The sequence below is a fragment of the Aegilops tauschii genome, chromosome 2, assembly GCF_002575655.3.
Source record: "Aegilops tauschii subsp. strangulata cultivar AL8/78 chromosome 2, Aet v6.0, whole genome shotgun sequence".
Taxonomy (NCBI): Eukaryota; Viridiplantae; Streptophyta; class Magnoliopsida; order Poales; family Poaceae; genus Aegilops; species Aegilops tauschii.
The window spans coordinates 399,096,849-399,119,554 of NC_053036.3; positions in this window are offsets into that span (position 1 = coordinate 399,096,849).

The window sequence follows — 22,706 nt, forward strand, 5'->3', positions numbered from 1 at the left end:
AGCGGAGAACAAACGAAGAGATTATTGTAGGGTACGAAACCACCTCAAAGTTATTCTTTTCGATCAATCCATTGGGCTATTCCTATAAGTGTCACAAACAGCCCTAGAGTTCGTAGTAAAATAACACCTTAAGACACATATCAACCAAAACCCTAATGTCACCTAGATACTCCAATGTCACCTCAAGTATCCGTGGGTATGATCATACGATATGCATCACACAATCTCAGATTCATCTATTCAACCAACACAAAGAAGTTCAAAGAGTGCCCCAAAGTTTCTACCGAAGAGTCAAGACGAAAACGTGTGCCAACCCCTATGCATAGATTCCCAAGGTCACGGAACCCGCAAGTTGATCACCAAAACATACATCAAGTGAATCAATAGAATACCCCATTGTCACCACGGGTATCGCATGCAAGACATACATCAAGTGTTATTAAATCCTTAAAGACTCAATCTGATAAGATAACTTCGAATGGAAAACTCAATCCATTACAAGAGAGTAGAGGGGGACAAACATCATAAGATCCAACTATAATAGCAAAGCTTGCGATACATCAAGATCGTGCCATATCAAGAACACAAGAGAGAGAGATCAAACACATAGCTACTGGTACATACCCTCAGCCCCGAGGGTGAACTACTCCCTCCTCTTCATGGAGAGCGCCGGGATGATGAAGATGGCCACCGGTGATGATTCCCCCCTCCGGCAGGGTGCCAGAATAGGGTCCCGATTGGTTTTTGGTGGCTACAGAGGCTTGCGGCGGTGGAACTCCCGATCTAGGTTTCTTTCTGGGGGTTTCTGTATTTATAGGAATTTTTGGCATCGGTCTCAAGTCTGGGGGGTCTCCGAGTCATCCACGAGATAGGGGGGCACGGTCAGGGGGTAGGGCGCGCCCTCCACCCTTGTGGATGGCTCGAGACTCTTCTGGCCCAACTCTTTTACTCCGCGGGCTTCTTTTGGTCCATAAAAAATCATCAAAAATTGGCACGTCAATTGGACTCTGTTTGGTATTCCTTTCTTGTAAAACTCAAAAACGAGGAAAAAACAGAAACTGGCACTGGGCTCTAGGTTAATAGGTTAGTCCCAAAAATCATATAAAACAGCATATAAATGCATATAAAACATCCAAGATGGATAATATAATAGCATGGAACAATAAAAAATTATAGATACGTTGGAGACGTATCACCAGCCAGCCAGCATGGCGCTACACACCTCGTCAGCTTGGACACGTGTCGGAGCCAGACGAGGCGGCGACGGACAGGACAGGCTTAGTTGCCGTCCCCGATAAAGCAAGAGGGCACATAGGCGGTGCATTGAATGTGTTTGTCCTATGGTGCCAGGCGATAAACTTGTACACTGTAGATACTTTCCACCTCCTGTGTTCCATTGTGGCGACCCCTTTGACATATAAAAGGAGGCCCGAGGCGTACTGAGGAAGGATTCGGACTTTTTGGACTAGGCATGCACCGCAGCTAGTTCTAGAGCTTAAGAACACCAAATATACACAAAAGCAGGACTAGGGTATTACGCATCGTTTGCGGCCCGAACCTGGGTAAAAATCCCCTCGTGTTGATCTTTTAGACCTGCTGTTTGCACAGCCCCGTGCCCCGCCAACCGTAGTAGGGATTCCCTGTGATCCCATAGGTGTCGTTTCCCCAACATCTTTGGCACGCCACGTAGGGGGCGCAGGCTATGAAAATCTGGTCTAGAAGTTATCATATCGACTCCTTCATCACGATGGCCCCTAAGAACAAGGGGATCACAGCGATCGGGTCGTCTGGAGCCGGCCCGTCCGCACTAGCGCGGGTGGGCGACGGGTAGTCGCGGATGGTGGCGGAGGCGTGGCCCGCGAGCATCCATGACACTCTGGCAATCGGAGCCAGGCGAGCGGCATCGTTCGTGTCCAAGATGACGAGCCACGCACCGCTGGGTCCGGGGGCGGGGCCGTGGTGCCCACGGGCGGCGTGGCAACCTCTAGGACGCCCCAGCTGGTGCCCGCCCCGCGGCCTTCCCAGGCCGTGCACGACGAGCAACACCGCGATGTCTGTGCCCCCGGGCACCGCCGCGGGAAGAGCCCTTTGCATCACTCCCAGGACGCACCAGGCCGGCGTGGGCACCCGAACGCTGACGGAAACGACGCGCGACCGCGAGACCGTGATAGAGCTCCTTCTAACATGGTTAGAAGTCGGAGTGCGTCACGGTCCACGCAGCCTTCGCCGCCACCCACGCCAGCAGAACCGTTGGCACGCGTGCAACTGCTCCTCGATTTTCCTCCTGCCACGGAGAAGCTCGATGAGTGGAGAGCCACCATTCGGAGCCTTATCAGCTTCGCCAATAAAGATGAACTACAACCAGTGGGACCCTCGTGCTGGTGCTCCGGTGAGCCGGTGCACGCCAGTGGTGGAAGGACCGGGGCTGCTGCGACCACGGTGCACTCTCCTCCCCCACGCCAGCAACAACAGCCGCCAGCTCGCCGGGCCGATGCCTGTGACAACATTTCCACAGCGTCGTCCGACCCGCGAGCCCGCTGCGACCAACGTCAAGTTCTTCAAGAGCGAGCTCAGGAGGACGCTCGGACCACCATCGAGCGGCGGCGGGAAGCGCGCCATCAGTCAGACCGTCGTGCGGGGCCCACTATGGACCGCCCAGCGCCGGGGGGCTCCGGTGACCTACCTTACGAGGTGGGTTGTCCAGCCTTTACCCGTGAGCTGCGGCAGTTCTAGTGGCCCACCCACCGCACGTTCAAGCCTGAGGTCGGAGAGAAGCACAACGGCAAGACTCACCCGTCGGAGTTCCTCAACATCTACACTATCGCGATGCAAGCTACCGGGGCTCGCGACGACAAGGTGCTTGCCAACTACTTTCCGTTGGCGCTTAAGCCCAATGTCATGTCATGGTTAATGCACCTGCTAGTGGATTCCATCTCTTCTTGGTCGGATATGTGCCACGAGTTTGTTGGCGCCTTTACCGGAGGCCACCAAGCTCCTGGCCAGGTGAGTGATTTGCATGTCATCCCCAAGAAGGACGGCGAGACCTATGCAAGTACATACAAAGGTTCAGCTGTGTGCAGTACAACATCCCAGATGTTCACCCCGCTGCCGTCATCAGTGCTTTCCATCAGAATGTGCGCAACTGCAAGATGCGTGAGGAGCTGGCGATGAACAAGGTTAAGGATGTAGCCAAGCTTTATGTTCCGGCCGGTAGATGTGCTCAGGCTGAAGAAGGGAGGAAGTAGCCCGGTGAAGACGCTGGCCCGGAAACCGACTCCACAGATGAAGACGTCGTCGCCCCAGCAAAGAAGGGTCGACGCCGCAATAGGAAGCGGAAGGGCAAGACTGTGCTTGCCGTTCAGGGATCCGGCGACCCCGGCGCCGCCAAGAAGGCCAAGGCTGACGACCCCGGCAAGGAAGTTGCCGGGTGCGCCGCCTGCCAGGCCTTGGCGGCTGCCGACAAGCCAGGAGGCTCCGACAAGCTGTACTGCAAGATCCATCGCACCAAGGGCCATGACCTCCTGAACTGCCGGCAGGTTGAGCTGCTTGCAGAGAAGCAGAAAGCTGAATATGAGAGGCGGGACAAGGAGAAGGGTCAGGATGGTGCTGAGGGGTTCAGCAAGAAGCGTGGCGGCCGAGGGGATCGCGGCGGCAACGATAACCAACCAGAGAGGCCCGCTCGGGGCCGCAACAAGAAGGAGGGAGATGATGACCATGATGAGGACGACGAGTCCACCGAGCATGAGTTCCAGAAGGCCACGGAGGCCATGTGCGTCGACGGAGGTGCCTCGTTGCACACCTCTCACCACCAGCTGAAGCAGTGGGCGCGTGAAGTCACTACGGCGGAGCCATCATTCGATGCCCAGAGGCCACTGAAGTGGTCCAGCACGCCTATCATTTTCGACACCGAGGATCACCCCAATCACACAACCGCGGTCGGGTGTTTGCCGTTGTTGGTTTCACCAACAATACGCAACCTCAAGGTGACAAAAGTGCTAGTTGATGGTGGGGCCGGTCTGAACTTGATCTCGCCCGCCGTGACCGAGATACTGCAAATCCCCGATGGAGATCTCGAGGAGACGGGCACGTTTCAAGGGGTCAACCCGGGGAGGAGTCAGCCGAAGGGTAAGGTCATGTTGCCCGTTACATTTGGGGGCGAGCTGAACTATAGGATGGAGAACATCGTTTCTTATGTCGCCAAGATCCCCTTGCCCTATAATGGGATCCTTGGCCGCCCAGAACTGGCCAAGTTCATGGCGGCGTCACATTACGCCTACAACACGTTGAAGATGCCCGGGCCAATGAGCGTCATAACCGTCCCCTCTAACAAGAAAGACGCGCTCATCTGCGCCGACGAACTTTACCGGGAGGCAGTTGCAGCAACTGCCGCCAAGGCACTTGCTCCTGCTGCTGAAGCCCCGGTGGGAAGAGAACCGACAAGACCTCTGCCTCTGCCGGCAAGGCCCCTTCCGGTGAGACCTCTTCCGGCAAGACCTCCTGCACCCACTCCGGCAAGCGCGCCTCTTCGGACTACTGCGCTCCCGTCGAGGGCGTGCCAAAGAGCTCCACCGGTAAGAGCAAGAAATCCAAGGCAGCACCACCTAAGACCAAGAAGGTGCCCGTCAAGGAGGACGGCACGGGCGGGGCTTTTACTATAAGCTCCACCCTCGATAGCAAATAGGAAAGCGCACTCATCGCCTTCCTGCGGGCGAATGTCGATGTGTTTGCATGGCAAGCATCGGACATCCCCGGCGTTCCCAGGGAGGTGATTGAGCACCATCTTGCTGTCTGTCCTCATGCGCGGCCCATCAAGCAGAAGGTCAGGAAGCAAGCTTTGGAACGACAAGAGTTCATCATCGAGGAGATCAGGAAGTTGGAGGCAGCAGGCTTGGTCAGAGGAGTGCTCCACCCCACGTGGTTGGCCAATCCAGTGGTGGTCCGTAAGGCAAATGGGGAATGGAGGTTGTGCATTGACTATACAGATATCAATAAAGCATGTCCAAAGGATCCTTTCCCTCTGCCATGCATTGACCAGATAGTGGACTCCACTGCCGGGTGTGACCTGCTGTCATTCCTCTACGCCTACTCAGGATACCACCAGATCTTCATGATGAAGGAAGACGAAGAAAAGACTGCGTTCATCACCTCATGTGGTACGTACTATTTTGTACGGATGCCTTTCGGGTTGAAAAGCGTTGGTTCAACATTTGCCCGAGCAGTCCAAATTGGTTTTGAGCTGTAGCTGCTTAGAAATATGGAAGCTTATATGGATGATATAGTGGTCAAAACCAAGGACAAGGCCACGCTCGTGCAGGATCTGGAGGAAACATTTGCAGACCTGCGTAAGATCAACCTCAAGCTCATTCCAGAGAAGTGCGTGTTCGGCGTCCCATCCGGCAAGCTCCTTGGTTTCTTTTTGTCTCAACGCGGAATTGAAGCAAATCCTGGCAAGATCAAAGTGATTGAGTAGATTGAGGCGCCAAGACGGGTCAAAGACGTCCGTAGGCTTGTCGGCTGCGTTGCTGCTCTAAGTAGGTTCGTCTCCAAATCTGCTGAGCGCGCCCTCCCCTTTTTGAAAGTTTTGAAAAAGGCAGGTCCAACGAATGGACTCTGGAGGCAGACGCAGCGCTGCAAGATCTGAGGAGGTACCTCTCCTCCACGCCAACACTTGTCACGCCTAAGCCACAAGAGCCGTTGCTGCTGTATCTAGCGGCGACGAATCAAGTGGTCAGTGCTGCGTTAGTGGCGCAAAGGGAACTTGAGGAAGAAACAACGGCAGCGGCCGAGCCGTCGGATGATGGGCCGGGGCATTCCCTGGAACGGCCTGATGCCGGCAAGATGGGACCCCTGGCAAGGCCTGCTCCCGGCAAGACAGAGTCTGCGCAAGTAGGCGAAGTCGAACAGAAGAAGAAGGTGGTGCAGCACCCAGTTTATTTTGTCAGCTCCCTCTTGCAGGGGGTAGATCAAGATATTATGGTATGCAGAAGCTACTCTTCGGCCTCCTTATGGCCTCGAGAAAGTTGCGTCACTATTTCCAAGCGCATGAGATCACCGTCGTCACCCGCCTCCCTTTGCAACGAATCTTGCACAACCCGGATGCGACTGGGAGGATTGTGGAGTGGGCGTTGGAACTGTCGAGCTTTGGCCTCAAGTTTGAAAGTACTTCAACGATCAAGAGCCGAGCCTTGGCAGAGTTCATAGCAGAGTGGACCTCAACGCCCGACGAAGAGGTTCAAGAGACCACCCTTCCCGGCAAGGATACGAGCCGTGATTGTCTTATGTACTTTAATGAGCTTTCTCGCTGCAAGGTGCTGGCACCGGCGTGCTACTCGTCGCACCCACCAGAGAGCACCTCAAGTATGTAGTCCAGATGCACTTTCCCCGGGAAAAGTCAACGAACAACATGGTAGAGTACGAGGGGTTGCTTGCCGGTCTCAGGATCGCGGCAGACCTTGGAATCAGGAAGCTCATCATCAGGGGGTGATTCGCAGCTCGTCGTCAAGCAAGTTAACAAGGATTACCACAGCCCGTTGATGGAGGCCTATGTGGATGAAGTGAGGAAATTGGAGGAGCATTTTGACGGTCTACAAGCGGAGCATGTTCCCCGAGCAGAGAATAGCATTGCCGATGACTTGTCGAAACACGCTGCCCTCAAGTTGCCTGTGGAACCAGGTACCTTTCTGCTTCAATTAACTCAGCCATCCGTTGAACCATCAGCAGGACAGGACAAGCGAAGGAAGGCGGGCCCCGGCAAGTACTTTCCTGCTGAGCTCCCAGTATCCACCGGCAAGGAAGCTACCGTGTACCCCAAGCTTGCCGAGCAGCAGCAACCTCCGGTAGGGGCCCAAGCCCTGACCGTAGAGGCAGCCGCCCCTACGGCCGAAGATGAGCCTTTAGTCCTTGCCGTCGAGCCTCAGGCTCCGGCATGGGCGCAGCGCACCGTCCGTTTCCTCCAAACAGGGTAACTCCCTGAGGAACAGGAAGAAGCAGAGAAAGTAGCACATCGGTCCAGCATGTACCACTTTGTGGATGATACCCTATACAGAAGGAGACCGAACAGCGTGAAATTGAAGTGTAATCCTCAGGAGGACGGACTGGAGCTATTGGCAGAGATACATGGAGGCATGTGTGGCTCCCACATAGGGTCAAGAGCCCTTGCCGGCAAGGCGTTCCGGCAAGGTTTCTTCTGACCCACCGCTCTCCAGGATGCAATTGCACTAGTAACCAAGTGTGAAGCATGCTAGTTCCATTCAAAGAAGCTTCATCAGCCGGCCCAAGCCCTTCAAACAATCCATCTTTCCTGGCCCTTTTCGGTCTGGGGGCTTGACATACTGGGCCCCTTTCCCCGTGCTGTCAGGGGCTTTGAGTACTTGTACGTCGCGATCGACAAGTTCACAAAGTGGCCGGAAGTGGAACCAGTGAGAAAGGTGACAACACAATCAGCCGTCAAGTTCTTCAAGGGCCTAGTCTGCCGTTTTGGTGTGCCGAATAGAGTCATCACCGACAACGGCACATAGTTCACGAGCCGCACCTTCATGCAGTATATCCAAGACCTCGGCGACAAGATTTGTTTTGCTTCTGTTGCTCATCCCAGAAGTAATGGCCAGGCTGAGAGGGCAAACGCAGAGGTGCTGCGAGGCCTCAAGACCAGAACTTTTGACAGGCTACACAAGTGCGGAAGGCGCTGGATTGATGAGTTGCCAACAGTTCTTTGGTCGATCAGAATGACGCCAAATCGAGCCAGTGGCCAGACACCCTTTGCCCTGGTATACGGGGTACAAGCAGTTCTCCCCACAGAACTCATATACGGGTCACCTCGAGTGCTCGCTTACGATGAGCTTGAGCAAGAGCAGTTGCGCCACGATGATGCAACGCTCCTTGAGGAAGATGGTCTTTGGGCTGCTGTGCGAGCCGCTCGCTACCAGCAAGCCTTGCGCCGCTACCATAGCCGCAAGGTTCATGCCCGAAGCCTTGAGGAAGGCGACCTTGTTCTTCGGCGAATCCAATCCGCCAAGAATTCCAACAAGTTGACGCCAAAGTGGGAAGGCCCTTACCGGGTAATACGTGTCACCAGGCCCGGCGCAGTCTGCCTAGAGACCGAAGATGGTATCCCAGTGAGTAATTCCTGGAACATCGAACATCTTCGCAAGTTTTACCCATAAGGCGCGGCTGCTGGGCCCCCCGGCAAACCACCTTTTTGTACAAGACTTGCCGGCGAGGCATGTAACCCTTTGTGCAAAGCCAGGTGCAGACCCTGAGCAACAGATGAATAAACGAACCATTGGCGCCCTAAGATTTAGCATGCATATTAGGTTGAGTCTCCCTCTGGTAGGGTTGATAGTGCTTACCGGCGACTAACCCCTAACATAGAGGTCGAGTATGTGTCTTTGCGTCCCTTCCAGTCCTTGATTCACAGGCTACACAGGCGCTTCAGCGGAACTTTTTGGGGAAAGGAGACGAGTTGGCACCCCGGCCCCGGCAAGCCATTCTTGCCGGGGGCAGCAGATTTAGATAAATCTTTTCCCAGCCATATACTTCCGTATGAAACTTGAACATATGAAACCTCGCTTAATCCCATGCCGCCATGCTCCCTCCTTCCTATATCTGAATCCCTTTCGGACTGGAATTTGGTTGTAGTTGCGATGGAAGGGAGATGGACGAAGGGCCCAATCCTACTTTTCCCCTACCCCCGCCAAGGGCTTGAGTGTAGTCGTGCTATAAGGTGGGAGGACGGCAAGGCCTGTTGCCGGGCGACGTTGTTTACTTGAAGAAAAACGAGGAATCGTTCCTTGGTGCGAGCCTCGCTCACGCACAAAGAAACCCGGCAAACGCCCTTTTCATTGATACGTTGATTAACAAGTATAGTCCATACAGAATGTAAACATGAGCAAGGGATTATAAAGTCTAAATTCGACAAGTGCCCGCAGGCTTAAGATCTAAAAAAAAGATAAGATCACCGGTGCGCGTTGGTGCTATACAAACGGTTTTTAACCCCTTTCCGCGACAGCATTTGGAACCGTCGCCAAGTGAGTGTGTGCGATAGGGTGTCCTTCCCACACGACCCAGAAACCGTCGGGGATATGGAGCAGTGATCCAGAGGCCTTCCAAAATGTAATCGTGTGCGATGCAACACACACTAAATTCTTTCGCACGTCTGGTATCGGTGATTAAGCGTTTCTAATGACGCAGTGAAACCATACGGTCTGTCATAACGAACCATTTGGGAAACAGTATGTAAGGCACACGGGCCAACATATGAACTGTGTGCGATTTGTGCCCCTTCGCACATGAGTTTTCCGCGTAACCCGTCTGCCATGCTAGACTCCATCGCACGCGTTTGCCAACAATTACCGTCTGCGATAATGTTCTATCACAAACGGTTCAGGATCCCCTTCGCACACATACAAGTGCTGCAGACCATTTGTGATTTGTTGGGTATCACCAACGGTTGCCGCAGGAGTGACGTGTGCTTTTCGTTTGGGATCCCACACGTTTCCTGAAAAAATTACGACTGGGATTGTATTTTGCATTGGGCACGGTTTACTCCCAGTTCTCGTGTGCGATAACGCGATATCACAAATGGTTTCGGAGACCCTACGCACACGTAGTAGCGCTGCAAATCATTTGCGATCTGCTGTGTATCACCGAGGGTTCCGCTATGATTGACGTATGCTTTCCGATGTGGATCGCACACACTCATTTAGTTGAACCATGTGTGGAGAAATTGCCAGGTTAAAACAAAAATATCCCATTTTGAATCGGTACACAAAAAGCAAATTCGCAACAATATTCAATTCAACAAATAAACAAAAATATCCCATTTTGAATCGGCACGCAAAAAGCAAATTCGCCACAATATTCAATTGAACAAATAGTGTCCATAGGAAGAACATTCATCAGATTTCGCAACAATTGCAATTGAACATATGGTAGCTAAATTCCAATGATTTGTCCACACATATATGCATTACATAATTAATCATAGTGTACGAAATACGAAGACCTCATCAGATGGAAAACAATGGATCCATGCGTTATATGTTTAGGGGCTAACTCTTACTCAATGTTTCAGGAGAACGCATGCTGAAATCTTCATTATCACCAGTGGGATTGATGTAGTGATCCAGGAAGAAGTTGTTGATAAATCTCCGAACCATCTACAATTCACCAGCCGGGAGCAGTTCAGGGGTCCTCGGTTTTAAGATGAGCTGGATCAGATTGTGCCATATGAGTGGAGTAGAAGTTAATTAAGATAGACTTACTGGTACTAATTCGCAAGGATCCTCACAACTATCAGCAGATTTGTAGATGGAGATCATGTGTCTGCAAACATAGTATCCACAAAGGTTGGTCCCTGCTTCTTGCTGAGGACACTAAATTTTTTTGTACAAAATTAGTCATGTATTTGTCCTGTTAGGAACAACCTAACCGGTGTTAGATGTATTAATTTTTTCTTTGGACAAAATAGAAAGAGGTTTATTTAGAAGCTTGAACATTTGACTAGCGTAAGGAAAGGTATTTGCAGACTGTTGGATAAATTTTCCAAAAATAACGAATTTCGGTGTGTTATCGGAGAAACGATCTCGTGCTGCAGAGGTTGTTCCATCTTGAACAGGTTCCTGGTTTAGTTTTCCACAATGCGAGCACACTGCAAATGATGATGAATTTTGACAACATCAATTATTGAACTAGATATGAATGCAAATTAATTTCAACATCATAGAATTCAATACCTATCCAAGAATTTCTGAACATGCGTCAGATGCTGAGCGTTTGTTGACTCTTGTGTTCTTGTTTGGAACAATGAATACCAATATCCAGTGATTGCTACATATTAAGAAAGCCATGAACTTACGAATGATGTCGAAATCTGAAAGACAATTAGTGTATGCGTGGTTGTTTACTTGACTTACTGTTCATGATATGGCTAGAGAAATGATTCTGCATGGGACATGTTTTCGAAGATACGGACGACCGTGTTAACGGCCTAGTCCCGTCGGTCCTTACCATCTAATGTTGTGCCATTTGTTAATGCAGGATCTATGAAATACACACTCTCCCTTTTTCTTCTCTGTGCATTCAATCCCCTGAGAGGAATAAAATGCAGTTAGCTGTTTATCATTTATAGCCTTGTATGGAGAAGTTGATCAGAGTTTGTTAAGTACTTACAAAATCAGGCATCTAACAAGAGTGGCATCGAGCACGTTGAAGTTGAAGAGATGTAAGTCCTCGAAACTCACATTGATGGAACCAACATCGTGTCGGAAATGATCTCTATTGTAGTGGACTAGCAAACCATGATGACCTTCTGACATTTGATCCATGGAATATTCATGTAACTCGCGGCAACTGGAGCTGCACTCATCAAAGTATTCGCCAACAAGAAATGGCTGGCCATGGACGTAATTGTGTGCTTCAAGTACGTATGCTTTACTTTTAGCAAGCAACAAACATACTTCTTCATCATCCATGGCGTCAGAAATAATATTACTCCCCGATTCGAACAAGCTGTTATTAATTTGGTTCTGGGCGATGAGTGCTTTAAGTAAGAGGCAATTTTTCTCTTTCCTCTTCACTCTCCCGCTGCGCTTCCTCATGGGTGTAGCCTTTTTGGCCACTTCCTTCTTGGTACTTGAAGCATTTCTGGCAGAACGTCTGGTTGGCTGCAAGGTAGACTGCCGAGCAGATGATGAAGCTTGGACGGACTGCTTAGCAGACGGGTTATCTATGCTGGATTGCTGAGCTGGCAGTGTTGCTGTGACGGACTGCTGGGCTGTAGGAGCAGTGGCATCGGACTGCTGACCATGCGTTGAAGCTATGTTGGGTTTCTGCGCAGGTCGTGCCAACTTGTCGGTGTGCCGAGGAGGTCGTGCCAACGCGTTGGTTTGCTGAGTAGGAAGTGCTGACACATTGGTACGCTGATCACGCGCCTGTGGACCGACGCACTGATGAGCAGTCGGTTCTGGACCTACAGACTGCTTAGCGGGCGGTTCCGAAGCATCAGACTGCTTAGCAGTCTGTTCCACCAGGTTGGTCTACTGAGCATGTGTTGCAGCTGAGTCTCCCCCCGCTGCTTCAGCGGCCGGCATCTGAACCGGTGGTGCGTCATCAGCAGTTGTAGGCCTTGCCACTGGATGCTTTGGGGCGGAGGATGACATGGTCTGTACGCCACAAAGTCGAGCTGGCTGATCACAGGTTGATGTATCAGCCCGCGAGAGCTGCTGTGGCAAGGAGAGCGTCACCGGTTGAGGGGCGACAGTGGTTGCTCTTGGTAGGGCTTCAGGAATCTCATCGATGAACTCTATTTCCTTTCGTGGCCACTGGATGTGATGTAACAGTGTTTCTCCCAAGGTCCTTTGCTCATAGAAGTCTCCTAGGTACATTCTTCAGGGCAAATTCATTGAATCTAGGCTTTACTTCAGTCACGTAGCACTTCACACAGCCTGGCTTCAATGGCACATTGTCCAAGAAGAGGGCATCTTCCAAGAAGGGTGGGCAAACCCAGGCTGTTGTACATTTTAATGTACCTTCATAATGTGTAAGCACACCCTTCAGTCTGTCTTTCATTCCATATAGATTAGATATAGCATCATCACGAGCAGCTGCAGTCTCAATGTCACTTGGGTCAGATGATGCACAACTACTCTTGTGCAGTGTTGTCGCGCAATAAGCAGCATCCTCCATGCCTGCCTCCCCTCCCATCTGCTGGCTATCTGTCAGTGTTAGAGTCTTCTGCATCATCATTGACTCCTCAACATCCATTCGAACAGCCGGATAAATCTCCTTCTTCAACCTTTCATACAATGCATTCTGCTTCATTTCACTCCTCGCTTTTTTCATGTTGAGCCTCTCTTCTTTGCTGAGTGTGAAAGCCCTCTTGTGCGGGACATTAACACATATACCCCTTGCACGGCCAGGGGGCTCTTTTGTGTCCAGAGCAATGGACAGAATGTCACATGGCCCTGAGTTCCTGTAGAACCTTCCAGGGATCTTGGAAGCCTCTAACATCACTTCATACAGTTTGCCGTCACATGCGTTTTCAAAGTAATAAGTTCTGTCATCACGCTTCTTTGCACGTGCCCGCAAGTAGTCTCTAGCGCGTTCGCCCCTGATTTCACTAAAGGACGGATTCCCACCCGCCGCTACTGCTTCTTTATCCTCCTGTTCCCATATCAGTTTCATGCCGTAGTATCCTGCCACACCCATACGGTGGGGGTGTATGTTCTTCTTCTGAAGTTCCGATTGCTTGAAACTCTTCTCAGCAAACTCTTTAGTTGCCCTGACCCTTTTTAATTCTGCCCAGTCTGCCTTTTGTAATTTGGGGTATGCGGGGATAGGGTCCTTGCCTTCATTCAAGTACTTCTTGTACAACATGTGCTTCCAGTTTCTCCAAGCATCCCTAGCCTTCTTTAGTGCAGCGTGTTCCACCTGCATTCTGCACTGCTCTGGAACATTGAAGTGATCCATGATCTCCCGGACTATCCTTCGTCGTGTTTCTGTGTCACCCTTCCGAAACCTCGGCAGAATAATGTTGAGCCTTGCCCAGCCAACAAATCCACACACACACTCGTGAACCTCATGCGTGCTTTATCTGGCTTAGTTGGAGCCCAGGACTTTAAATCAATCTCGGTTACTTCATATACACCTTTAGGCTGGTGTGTGGGCTTCCTTGGAGCGTTCCTCCGTGTCCTGACCGGAAGGGTAATTGCTGCAGCTCTATCCCGTTCAAGACTACTTGATCCCTCACAATCTGCTGAAGACCTAGGGTTGTCCGAATCAGATGAAGATGCATGGCCTGAATGAGTGATGTCGCTGCTAGGGTAATTGCTGCAGCTCTATCCCGTTCAAGATGCATCTACAGAGAACACATGCGAAACTCAGGAAAGGAGGATAAGCATAAAACTAACAACTTAGTATCAAGCTTTCTAAACATGACATGCAATAATTTAGAAAATGTACGGCTAATTTGTTAAGTTTGTGACTCGGGCGCCCGTGATCTGTAAATAGGCAGTAACTTATTGGAACAAATACAGCTTATATGTAGTAAGGAAGGTAGATAATGAACATATATACGCTCTCCGTTATTTTATAGCCAATTTGGGAACATACGGAACGAAATTGGAAGAGGGATTGCGAGGAAATATGCCTCACCGCGATGGAGAGCAGTAACTAACATCCTTCTTAATGCAAACCCGGCCGGACCACAGGAGAGGCGAGGGTTACTGCATCGATATGCTCGAGGGTGGCTGGCGAGCAAACGAAGACGGTGAGGCGCGGGCCGCCGCGCGTTGGGAACGGCAGTGGAGGTAGGCTTGACACCGAAGAGCGGGCACACGGCCGGGGTGAGCACGGCGGCGCCGGAGAGGGTTCTACTATGGATCTAGGGGGGGAACTGGTGAAGGAGATTGGGTGGACTAGTTGAGTCAAATGCGGGCGGACGGTGGGGGTGTTGGGGACTCCGGGTGTTGGCAGCCTAGGTGAAAGGGTGGAAAATATTGCCGGTCGCCGCGCGTGCGGAAAGGCCTATGCAAATGATTGCCTCTAAGCGCTCGTGTGCACATACATAATAATTTCGTTTGAAATGAAGACGTACTAATTTTGAAATGAAGACGTGAGTTCATCATTTAGCCTCTAAATTTTTCCCACGTAAACCAATCACAATTTTACCACGGGTTTGATTTGCTGGCGCATTTCAGGTCTCGTGTGCTATATGTAAGACATTTTTTGGCATTTACCGTGCATGTTGGCATATAAATCAATTCCTAGTCGGACTGCATTTCCTGTCGAAAGGGATGAGGATTGTCGTTCGATCTGGGAGCATCCAACGGTGCAGACGTACGATCCGTGGGGTTTGGGTTCTGGCCAATCAGAACACACAACTCGGATCGCGCGCGCAGCAAGGGGGGCATCGGCCACGGTTTGGTAGGCACACGGCTTTCGTGTGTGAACCGTGTGCTATTTGAAAACATTTTTTTGGGAGGGGCTATTTGAAAACATTTACATGTGTTGTCAAAAGGGATGAGGATCGCCGTTCGATCAAGGAGAATCCAACGGTGCAGACGTACGATCCGTGGGGTTTGGGTTTTGGCCAATCAGAATGCACGACTCAGATCGCGCGCGTGGTAGAGGGGTGGGGGGGGTGCATCGGCCACGGTTTAGAGGACATACAGCTTTTGTGAGTGTACCGTGTGCTCTTTGTAAACATTTACATTACCTAACATCATATTTTTTTCGAATGAAAACATGAGTTCATCGTTTCACCTCCAATCTTTTCCACGGTAAGAAATCACGAGTATAGTGGAGAGTGTCATATACTAGTATCATGAATATACAGTATATATGATACTAGTGTACGATACTACCTTTAATTAATTATAGCGCATATATAGTATAATACATAGAGTATAGTATCATATACAGATCATATTTATTGCCATGCATGACACAAATTAGCATCGCATTTAACATATACGGTATCTACCTATATGTTACTGTAACCCTCTTTATATATATTTAATTCTTTGCCACATCAGCATACTTGCTATTTCCGAGTGCATGACATCATCGGCTATGATACCACCACTATGGCCAGCCTTATATAGTGGGGAGTATCGTATACTATATACATATATATATTGTATCATGCATATGATACTAGTGTATGATACTACGTACGTACCTTCATAGTGCATATATAGTATCATAGAGTAGTATATATCATAGATGACCGTATTTATGGCCATGCATGACACAAAGTAGTATAGCATTTATTATATATATATGTTACGGTATCTACCTATGTTACTGCTTCTTTGCCACATCATCATATTTTCTATTCCCGTGTGCATGATACCGGCTATGATACCCCCACTATGGCCACCCTAATAAGGCTGGTCGTAATATGGGATTATCAAGCGGTATGATGCATGCCAACTAGACTTTTTGGATGATGTGGCACACAGTTAAATGAGGAAAGAGAGGGTGTGTGGTATCATATCATGATACCGTATCATATTAAATGTTGTACTACTTTGTGTCATGCATGACAATTAATAAGGCAACCTAAGATACTAACTTATGATACTATGCATGCGCGCACTACGAAGGTATTGCCGATCATATACTAGTATCATGCATATATACTCCCTCCTTTCCAGTTTATAGGCTTATCTCAAAATTTTAGTTTTTCCATTTTATAAGGCTCAATTTGGTTGTTCCCCATCACATGTCCAGATTCCAAGGTGCATTAAATCATTGCAGGCAAGTATTAAGAGAAAGTTGACCATTGTATGTACTTTATATGCATGCATGCATGTATTGAAATTAATACATTGGAAAACATATTTTTTTGAGGAAAACAAAAGCATTAATTGGGTGTTTTTGCAAACTACAAAAGGTATTCCACCACTCACCATCTACCTTGGTTGGTGAGATTTTTGAATTGAGCCCTATAAGGCTGGTTGTAATGGGGAGTATCATGTACTAGTATCATGCATATATATGATAGTGTATGATACTACTTCCGTAAGGCTAGTCATAGTGGGAGTAACTTAGCTAGTAACATAGCGCAGTCTAAGACAAGTTTGCTTATGTGGCATGTATTTAATGAGGAGAGATGTGTTTAGAGTAACATAATATGTTACCGTAACATAGTGTTTTCCAAGAAAAGATGACTCTACAAGCTAATAAATGATGTCATATATGACACTACTACTATGTTACTTTGCACTATGGAGGTAGTAACTTAGACTAGTGTCATATGCATGACACTAGTATAGATTACTCCCCACTATGACCAGCCTAATGCATAGTATCATAAGTTAGTATCTTAGGTTGCCTTATTAATTGTCATGCATCACACAAAGTAGTAGTACAACATTTAATATGACACGGTATCATGATATGATACCACATCCTCTCTTTCCTCATTTAATTGTGTGCCACATCATCTAGAAAGTCTAGTTGGTACGCATGATACCGCTTATGATACTACCATTACAACCAGCCTAAACCGGAAAGGAGGGAGTATGAGACTAGCCACAATGGAGAGTAACATACACTAGTAACATACACATATCCCTAGACTATCACTACTAGAAAAGGGCTGTTAGTGGCGCACCTATTTTTGCCATTAATGGCGCACTATAGGTGCGCCACTATTACCACGCCACTAGTAACAAATACTAATGGTGCACCTCTGGTGCGCCATTAGTAATCCAGATAGTAGTGGCGCACCACCTGGTGCGCCATTACTAACCATACATGTGCGCCACTGGTAAGATGAACATGTGCGCCACTGGTAAGATGAACAGGTGCGCCACTACTAAAATTTTGAAATCTGGATCTGGATTTGGGCTGCTTTTTTTTGCAATTTTTTTGAATTTTGTTCTGGATCTGGTATGTTCTTTGTGCTGGGGAGCTCCACATGTGGCTGGAAGTAGAGGAGGGAGGAGAGGAGGGAGGAGAGAGGAGAGGAGGAGAGGAGGGAGGAGGAGGGAGGAGAGAGGAGAGGGGGAGAGGAGGGAGGAGAGAGGAGAGAGGGAGGAGGAGGAGGGAGGAGGAGGTCGCCGGTGAGGAGGAGGAGGAGGTCGCCGGAGAGCCGTGAGGAGGAGGAGGAGGTCACCGGAGAGGAGGAGGAGGAGGAGGTCGCCGAAGAGCCGTGAGGAGGAGGGAGGAGGAGGTCGTCGGAGAGCCGTGAGGAGGAGGGAGGGGCATGGAGGAGGAAGAAGAGGTAGGTAGAAAAGGGAAGAAGTGATGGAGGGGAGGAGGAAGAGGAAGAAGAGGTAATATATATAGTGGTTGTGGCGTTACAGACTTAGTAGTGGCACACCATGGGTGTGGTGCGCCATTACTAGTTTTGAAATATCAAAACTAGTAATGGCGCACCACACCCATGGTGCGCCACTACTAACTTTGTTTATTTTTTTGAATTTGGAAGGCGGGAAAATTACTAATGGCGCACCACACCCACGGTGCGCCACTACTAATTTTTTTTATTTTTTGAATTTTTTGCCTTCAGATCTTACAAGCATCGTAACTTTTTTCTGTTAGGTTTTTGAAGATTCTAGAAAGTCGATAATGAGCATAGCCAGTCAAATTTGGATGTAACTTTTCGAGTAGATGATTTTTCATATAAAAAACTTTTTCATCGGAGGTCGTATGCAAAAGTTACGACCATTTTACCGAAACACGGCGGCCTTTTGCAAAAAAATCAAAATTCATGTTTGTTAATTTTCCTAACAACTAGAACACATAACACATGGGCATCTATTTTTTTGAATCTTTTTTCATTTTCTTTTATTTTTTTAAAAACCTAAAAGGCGATCCACGGGGGGGGGGGGGGGGGTGTTTGTGTGTGTGAGACGTTAGTAATGGCGCACCCTCCCTGGTGCGCCATTACTAACCTCACACACAAACACCCCCCCAGCAATGGCGCACCACACCTAGGTGCGCCACTACTATATGTAGCATAGCGGTGGCGCATCTAGGTGTGGTGCGCCATTGCTATGTCTGGTGGGGGGGTGGACCCAAAAAAATAGCAATGGCGCACTGCTCATGTGGTGCGCCATTAGTAAAAACATAGCAATGCTATATAGCAGTGGCGCACCACCATCATGGTGCGCCACTAGTAGAGATATTGGGGATAAGCCTGTTTCTAGTAGTGTATGTTACTACCTTCATAGTGGGTAGTACGTAACATAAGTGTAGTGTCATGCAGAGCTTCATTTATTAGGTTATAGACTCATATTGCATTGGGACACATGTGATCTTACAGTAACTAGCTAAGTTACTGAAACTATCTCTGTCCTCATTAACGTATTGCCACATAAGCAAGTTTGCTGAGTTCGAGTCGATGTTACTGCTGAAGTTACTCCCACTGTGGCTAGTGTGATACTAGCTAGTCGCCTATGATATACTAGCTACCCACTAAGAGCATGGTTAATAATACAACCAAGGGTCGGCTATAAGAAGTTGCCATGTCATATACAGCCAACCTCTTAGCGGACATGTACAATAATAAGTTTTAAATATGTACTAGTTTATCAATAGTTGGCCCACCTTACATCCTCACAAAGTGTCTTGGGTCTCGTGTTGCAGCTGGCTCTACTAACCAAGAGCCCGCTTCTCTTCTATTTCCTCCAACTAATAAGCACAAATATATTATTCTATTCCTTATAGCTTGCTTAGACTACCCACAGTCGGAGTAACATAGGTAGTAACATCACATGTATCTAGATAAAATAAATGATGTGGCAAGCAATAAATGAAGAAAGAGAGGAAAGTGGTAACATAACTAGTTACTAGTAGTATGAGTAACATCACACATCTCAAGGCAAGATGAGTCTATAGCCTAATAAATGAAGTGTTGCATGTTACTACACATATGTTACTCCCCACTATAGAGGTAGTAACATTCTATGTTACTACCCATTGTGGCTAGTCTTATGTCACTCTATTGTGTACTTGCTCTAATAATGCATAGTATCATAGAGTAGCTAGTATCATATGTAGTACTTTATTTATATTGTCATGCATGACACATAGTAGCATAGCATTTATTATGATACGGTTTCATGATATGATACTTAACCCTCTCTTTCTTCATTTAATTAATTCTATGACAGCTCATCAAAATTGCCTACTTGGCATGCATGATACTAGCTATGACACCCCCTTACTATCAGCCTAGCAAAGAAGGTGTACAGATCATTTGTGTGTCACTTTGTGAGTTTTCATCTGTTTGTTCGAGAAGCGGGGAGAAGTTTTAAACATTTCGGCCGCGAGGTGCGGCCACTGGCGTAGGCCTAGTTGGTATTTTAATTATAGGAAATTTAGATGGAGTTCGGACATCATCAAAATCAATGTGTGCCCGTGGCGTGCTCTCACGACCCCGTGGAAAAAAATTGGTAAAGATTGGCACAAGTTTTGATGACCGCTCCTTCCAAACCGGAGCATCTCACATGAAGGATCACGGTTTTCCAAAAGGAGACGTGTCAATTCAAACTCCTGTTGCCGGTGACTTCATGGTTTGGCCTCATAAAAATTGCCACGGTACGCAATCACCATTATACCACAGGTTTGATTTTCTGGCGCATTTCAGGTATCGTTAGCTATATTTAATACATTTTTTGAGATTAACGTGCATTTTGTGCATAAAAATAAAATTACAACCGGAATTGCATGTGCTGTCGAAAGGGATGAGGATTGCCGTTCAATCTAGGAGGATCCAATGATGCAGACGTACGATCCGTGGGGTTTGGGTTCTGGCCAATCAGAAGGCACGACTCAGATCGTGGGCAGGGTGGTGGGGTTTGGTCGGCACACGGCTTTCATCAACGAACTGTGTGCTATTCGCAAACTAGACTGCACATTTTTGTTCACACATACTGTAGTGAGATCAATTGAGTGTGCTACCTATATGATATAATAATAATAATAATAATAATAATAATAATAATAACAAAAAACAGTTCATATTCATTGCGTGAGCTGACAGCATATCAAGGTCAACATATTAACGGTTCTTACATCAACAGAAAATCGGGCATAACTCACAAATTCAGTACACGCGACAGTTCTAAATTGAACGAATTAAGTTGCAGGGTAGGCACAAAGACTAGTCTTACGGCTTAATTCCCATGTACATGGGGAACTGGGATCATTAAGTTGACCCCAAATGAACTTGGGGTTTTTGATGATTTTACGCTACTCTCTTGCACGGGTGCGTGATCCCTTGGCTGGCAACTTATCAAATTCATCGTACTCGTCCTCATCGGCAACATCGTCGACACCCAGTACCCTTCTCTTCCCATGCATCGCTAAATGGCCGTTCTTATGCAAGGAGTCTTCCACAAAGAAAATCTGGGTAGCATCGCTGGCAAGAATGAATGGGTCCGCGTGATATGCCATCGTTGTCCTATTAACACAGGTCTTGCTATACTCATCAATCCTTACTTGACCAAGAGGGATCCATGCGCACCTGAATAATGCCACCTTAACTTTCACATAGTCAAGCTCCCAAATCTCTTTGATGGTTCCATAGTATACCCTTTTATCAACTTCATTTACAGTCATGCATTCTATTCGAACAGAGCTATTCTGATACGAGGTCTTCTGATCACGTTCCTCAGTGTAGAACGTGTATCCATTTATGTCATATGCTTGGTACGTCAACACCGTAGGTGATGGCTTTTGTGCCAACCACGTAGCAATGTCATCGATGGATCCTTGTGCCAAACGATTGTTCAGCCATTCGGCGTAGTTCTTAGTGTGCTCCTTCATCTCCACATCTGATGAAGGCACCATTGGTAAGAAGCTTTGGCGTATCTCCGCGAAGTGTTCTTTAGCATAAGCGATGAGAACTGGGTTGTTAAGCAGTACCGTCAAATGGGCTTTCTCTGCCAATTCTCCGGGTGCAGCCATTTGCATGCCAGCAAGGACCGGCTTACCTTTCAGCCTTCCCTCATGGCGAGAGAGGCAAACCTATAGGTCTTTGTTTCATGTATTCGGTGCCAAACTCAACCACCTCCTCCGCGGTATAACCTTGTAGGATGCTTGCCTCTGGATGGTTTCGGTTCCGACAAAAGCGCTTCAGTATTCCCATGAACCGCTCGAAGGGATACATGTTGCGAAGAAACACAGGACCACAATACTTTATCTCGTCGACAAGGTGCACAGTGAGATGGACCATGACATCAAAGAATGACGGTGGGAAAAACATCTCTAGGTTGGACAATATTCTTGCATATGATCCAACTCTTCAGGATTTACAACTTTCTGCCATAGGTTGTTGAAGAAATCATAGAGGTCAATGAGTGTGTTTCTTATATCTTTGTCGATCAGATTCCTGATGGCCACCCGGAGGATTTGTGTCAACATTACATGGCAATCATATGAATTCATGTGTCCCAACTTCATTTTACCTGAGCTCACATCCACGAGACTTCTGATGTTTGCGCAGTAGGAAGAGGGTGTCTTAACTGACAACAAATAGGTGAAGAACTGTGTTGCTTCTTTTGTACTGGAATTGTAACTCTGGCGAGCTTTGATGAATTTGTCATCATCTTCTGCTTCACTCTTGCTTTTTGATTGATCAGGAAGCATATCGAGCCATGAAACATCACCATCCTTTCTTTTACCTTTAATCTTGAGCAGAGTACCAAGTATGATTTCATATACATCCTTCTCTACGTGCATGACATCGATGCAGTGACGTACACGTAGAATCTCCCAGTAAGGTAATTTCCAGAACACCGATTTCTTCTTAAACACTTGGCCCTTGGGTGTTTGTTTCACCGTCAAAGGGTGGTTCTTGCCAAGCACAACATTAATTTTTTTTAGCCATTTTGTGGACCACCTCCCCGTCATAAGGTCTTGGGGCCGCACCTGCCTCTGCCGTACCATCAAATTCAGCTTTCATCTTTCGGTATGGGTGATTTTTCCGCAAGAACCTACGATGACACAAATACACTGTTTTGTGTGAGTTGGGAAGTCTTCTGCTAGCTGTCCTATCCATGCATCTGACACACCCTACATCTCCCCTTGTTTGTTGCCCCGATGTGTTGCCTAATGTCGGCATATCTTGAATGGTGTGCACCAGCATCGCATGTAGATCGAAAATCTCCTTTCTGTAAGCATCATAACATTTTACAGCAGGCGCATCTACCCACACTATCAGCAGTTCTTCTACCAGTAGCTGAAAGTAA